The following is a 4,994-nucleotide window of genomic DNA, read 5'->3' on the forward strand; positions in this document are numbered from 1 at the left end:
TCATGACACCATGCCAAGTTCCGTGATTTTCAGGCGTGTTTTGGATTTACAGGTATTGAAAAACCAAGTTTCTCAATCTTTCCGGCCGAGCCACGACGCCCAGATGTTTGAATTTCACTCCCATCTCTTGCATAGGACCTAGAAATTCACCCAAGGACACACATGTGGTTTTATCAAACAACTTTGGTGCACTGGAGCCCGTGCTTGTAGTTCAAATTTGAATTATGCACATTAAATACACATAAACTCAATTAATGCATAAAATGACAAACAAACCCAGAATAATTCCAAAATTTAGCACGATACTTATATTTGGTCTAATATGCCTGTGTAAAAAAATTAAGCCAGGAGAAGGCAGTGTACGTATGTCGTTTCGCACACGGAGGTGGCACGTTCCCTCTTGGAACCACGAGCCTTCTTGACGGAAGCTCTGGTTTGCAAGAAGCTTACACCAAAGCTTGTCCCAATTCGGCCAAAAAAATTACCGCAACATGTTGGTGCCATGTCATGACACCATGCCAAATTTCATGATTTTCAGGCGTGTTTTGGATTTATAGGAATTAAAAAAACCAAGTTTCTTAATCTTTCCGGGCGAGCCACGATGCCCAGATGTTTGAATTTCATTCCCATCTCTTGCATGGGACCTAGAAATTCACCCAAGGACACACATGTGGTTTTTCAGACAACTTTGGTGCACTGTAGCCTGTGCTTGTAGTTCAAATTTGAATTATGCACATTAAATGCGCATAAACTCAATTAATGCATAAAAATGTCAAACGAACCCGGAATAATTCCAAAATTTAGCACGATACTTATATTTGGTCTAATCTGCCAGTGTAAAAAAATTAAGGTGGGAGAAGGCAGTGTACGTATGTCGTTTCGCACACGGAGGTGGCACATTTCCTCTCGGAACCACGAGCCTTCTTGATGGAAGCTCCGATTTGCAAGAAGCTTACACCAAAGCTTGTCCCAATTCGGCCAAAAAAATTACCGCAACATGTTGGTGCCATGTCATGACACCATGCCAAGTTTCATGATTTTCAGGCGTGTTTTGGATTTACAGGAATTAAAAAACCAAGTTTCTCAATCTTTCCGGGCGAGCCACGACGCCGAGATGTTTGAATTTCATTCCCATCACTTGCATGGAACCTAGAAATTAACCAAGCATACACATGTGGTTTTTCAAACAACTTTGGTGCACTGTAGCCTGTGCTTGTAGTTCAAATTTGCATTATGCATATTAAATGTGCATAAACTCAATTAATGCATAAAAATGCCAAACGAACCCGGAATAATTCCAAATTTTAGCATGATACTTCTATTTGATCTAATATGCCTGTGTAAAAAAATTAAGGCGGGAGAAGGCATTGTACGTATGTCGTTTCGCACATGGAGGTGGCACGTTCCCTCTCGGAACCACGAGCCTTCTTGGCGGAACCTCCAGTTTGCAAGAAGCTCACACCAAAGCTTGTCCCAATTCGGCCAAAAAAATTAATGCAGCATGTTGGTGCCATGTCATGACACCATGCCAAGTTTCATGATTTTTAGGCGTGTTTTGGATTTACAGGAATTAAGAAACCAAGTTTCTCAATCTTTCCGGGCGAGCCACGACGCCCAGATTTTGAATTTCATTCACATCTCTTGCATGGGACCTACAAATTCACCCAAGGACACACATGTGATTTTTCAAACAACTTTAGTGCACTGGAGCTTGTGCTTGTAGTTCAAATTTGAATTATGCACATTAAATGCGCATAAACTCAATTAATTCATAAAAATGCCAAACGAACCCGGAATAATTCCAAAATTTAGCACGATACTTCTATTTGGTCTAATCTACCTGTGTAAAAAATTAAGGCGGGAGAAGGCAGTGTACGTATGTCGTTTCGCACGTGGAGGTGGCACGTTCCCTCTCGGAACCACGAGCCTACTTGGCGGAAGCTCCGGTTTGCAAGAAGCTTACACCAAAGCTTGTCCTAATTCGGCCAAAAAATTACCGCAGCATGTTGGTGCCATGTCATGACACCATGCCAAGTTTCATGATTCTCACGCATGTTTTGGATTTACAGGAATTAAAAAACCAAGTTTCTCAATCTTTTCGGCCGAGCCATGACACCCAGACATTTGAATTTCATTCCCATCTCTTGCATGGGACCTAGAAATTCATCCAAGGACACACGTGTGGTTTTTCAAACAACTTTGGTGCACTGGAGCATGTGCTTGTAGTTCAAATTTGAATTATGCACATTAAATGCCTAGAAATTCAATTAATGCATAAAAATGCTAAACGAACCCGAAATAATTCAAAAATTTATAACGATACTTCTATTTGGTCTAATCTGCGTGTGTAAAAAAATTAAGGCGGGAGAAGGCAGTATACGTATGTCGTTTCGCACATGGAGGTGGCACGTTCCCTCTCGAAACCACGAGTCTTCTTGGCGGAAGCTCCGGTTTGCATGAAGCTTACACCAAAGCTTGTCCCAATTCTGCCAAACAAATTACCGCAGCATGTTGGTGCCATGTCATGACACTATGCCAAGTTTCATGAGTTTCAGGCGTGTTTTGGATTTACAGGAATTAAAAAACCAAGTTTCTCAATCTTTCCGGGTGAACCACGACGCCCAGATGTTTGAATTTCATTCCCCTCTTGCATGGGACCTATAAATTCACCCAAGGACACACATGTGGTTTTTCGAACAAGTTTGGTGCATTGGAGCATGTGCTTGTAGTTCAAATTTAAATTATGCACATTAAACGCCTAGAAACTCAATTAATGCATAAAAATGCAAAACGAACCCGGAATAATTCCAAAATTTAGCACGATACTTCTATTTGGTCTAATCTGCCAGTATAAAAAAATTAAGGCGGGAGAAGGCAGTGTATGTATGTCGTTTCGCACACGGAGGTGGCACGTTCCCTCTCGGAACCACGAGCCTTCTTGACGGAAGCTCCGGTTTACAAGAAGCTTACACCAAAACTTGTCCCAATTCGGCCAAAAAATTTACTCAAACATGTTGGTTCCATGTCTTGACACCAGGCCAAGTTCATGATTTTCAGCCATGTTTTGGATTTATAGGAATTAAAAAACCAAGTTTCTCAATCATTCCGGCCGAGCCACGACGCCCAGATATTTGAATTTCATTCCCATTTCTTGCATGGGACCTATAAATTCACGCAAAGACACACATGTGATTTTTCAACAAATTTGGTGCATTGGAGCATGTGCTTGTAGTTCAAATTTGAATTATGCACCTTAAATGCCTAAAAACTCAATTAATGCATAAAAATGCCAAACGAACCCGGAATAATTCCAAATTTAGACACGACACTCATGTACTAGTTGCATGTTCACTGTACGTAAATGTTCTAGCAATTCAAACACCATCCTTTCCCTCCGTAATATCATTTTATCTTTAAAAACATAATGAAAAAATCAGGTATGCCACAAACAGTTTACTAGAAAGAATCGTGTGGGATGCGATATAAAATATCTTGGCGCACCGTCTTGTTTGGCTTATGCAGGAAGCTTCGTCGTCTACAATCCACCGCCCCCGCTTGGACCACACTTGCGCGCCAGTTTCTCGCGGAACCGAGCGAATTTTTTTTGCCACCGCGGAAATATCTATCTCCCCGCCCCTTCCCTCCTACCAAAAGTCACATTTCCACTGTTCCTCCTTGCTTTCCAAGTTCAAACCTTCACTGCTATTTACTAGCAGCTCAGCCTCCTCGCCGGCAACCCTTCTTCTTGCAGCGCCGCCTCCTCGTCGGGTAGCCTTGTTCTTGCAGCGCCGCCTCCTCGCCGGCTACCCTTCTTCTTCCAGCACCGCCTCCTCGCCGGCGACCCTTCTTCTTGCAGCGCCGCCTCCTCACCGGCGACCCTTCTTCTTGTTGTGCGGCCTCCTCGCCGCCGACCCTTCTTCTTGTTGCGTGGCCTCGTCGATATGGTTAGGTAATCCACACCCCACCCACACCATCCTCCTCCTTTCCCATCCCACATGCCCCAACCGATGGAGCGACACCTTACACCGAAATCACTGCCCCCTACTCCAATTAAGCGCCGCCAACAGCCATTTTGCACGCAGTATAACATGTAGCTCAGTAGCATGCGGCCGCACGCACGAATGAGGTCGCTATGGCTGCCTTGCGTATCGACCGCCAGATCTTGGAGGAGCACCTCGTCTTCGAGGCCACTGTCGACACCGCCACGTGGTTGTCTACTTTAAAATATAGTTCGTGATATTTTCTCGAGGCCACCGCCAGTGCCTTCTAGTCATTTGTCCTCTGTAATGTTAATATGCAATCTGATGTTCAGTTAACAGTTTGGTCCTCTGAAATGTAATGTTCAGTCAACACTTTGGTCCAACAATTGCTACATTTCGTCGTACTGTTCTCAAGCATTCTTTGTTTTGTTAACTGCCTTATCTTCTCATACATGTTTCTATTCTGCAATGTCGTGCTCGGTTAACTATTTTGGTTTGTTTGGCCTGTTGTCCATTTAACTGTTTGGTTCAGTTCTGCAATTTGGCTGTACTCAATACATATTCTACTGATAGTATGGCAACTCTTGGTTAACCTGATCAAGATCTTCCTTATGTGTGTTGCAGGGAAACAATGGGAGACACTGCGGTTTACCATCGAGGTTTGTTCAAGCAGGTCTTTTGGCTAATAGCACATTATTGTGCAGTTGCTGGAATCATTCTTATATTTAGGTTTCTTACAATTTGGTCTTGCACATGTAGGTCATGCTGTCAGAGGCTTAGACCCACTGTTTGACCCATTTTGCATATGGGAAATGAGATGTCCATGAATATCAGTCAAGTCAAGAAACTCAGAAAGATTGTTAGGATGAAGAAACTTGCGACGAATAACAACAAGATCTTTGTTTGCACAATGAAGAAGATATCAGTCAACTATAGGATGGTACCAACTCTTTTACCTTGTTTTTACCCCTTGCGCCATTTCAAAATTTACAACGGCGATTTATGCATAGCTTT

This window comes from Triticum aestivum, chromosome 1D (assembly GCF_018294505.1).
Source record: "Triticum aestivum cultivar Chinese Spring chromosome 1D, IWGSC CS RefSeq v2.1, whole genome shotgun sequence".
NCBI classification, from domain to species: Eukaryota; Viridiplantae; Streptophyta; class Magnoliopsida; order Poales; family Poaceae; genus Triticum; species Triticum aestivum.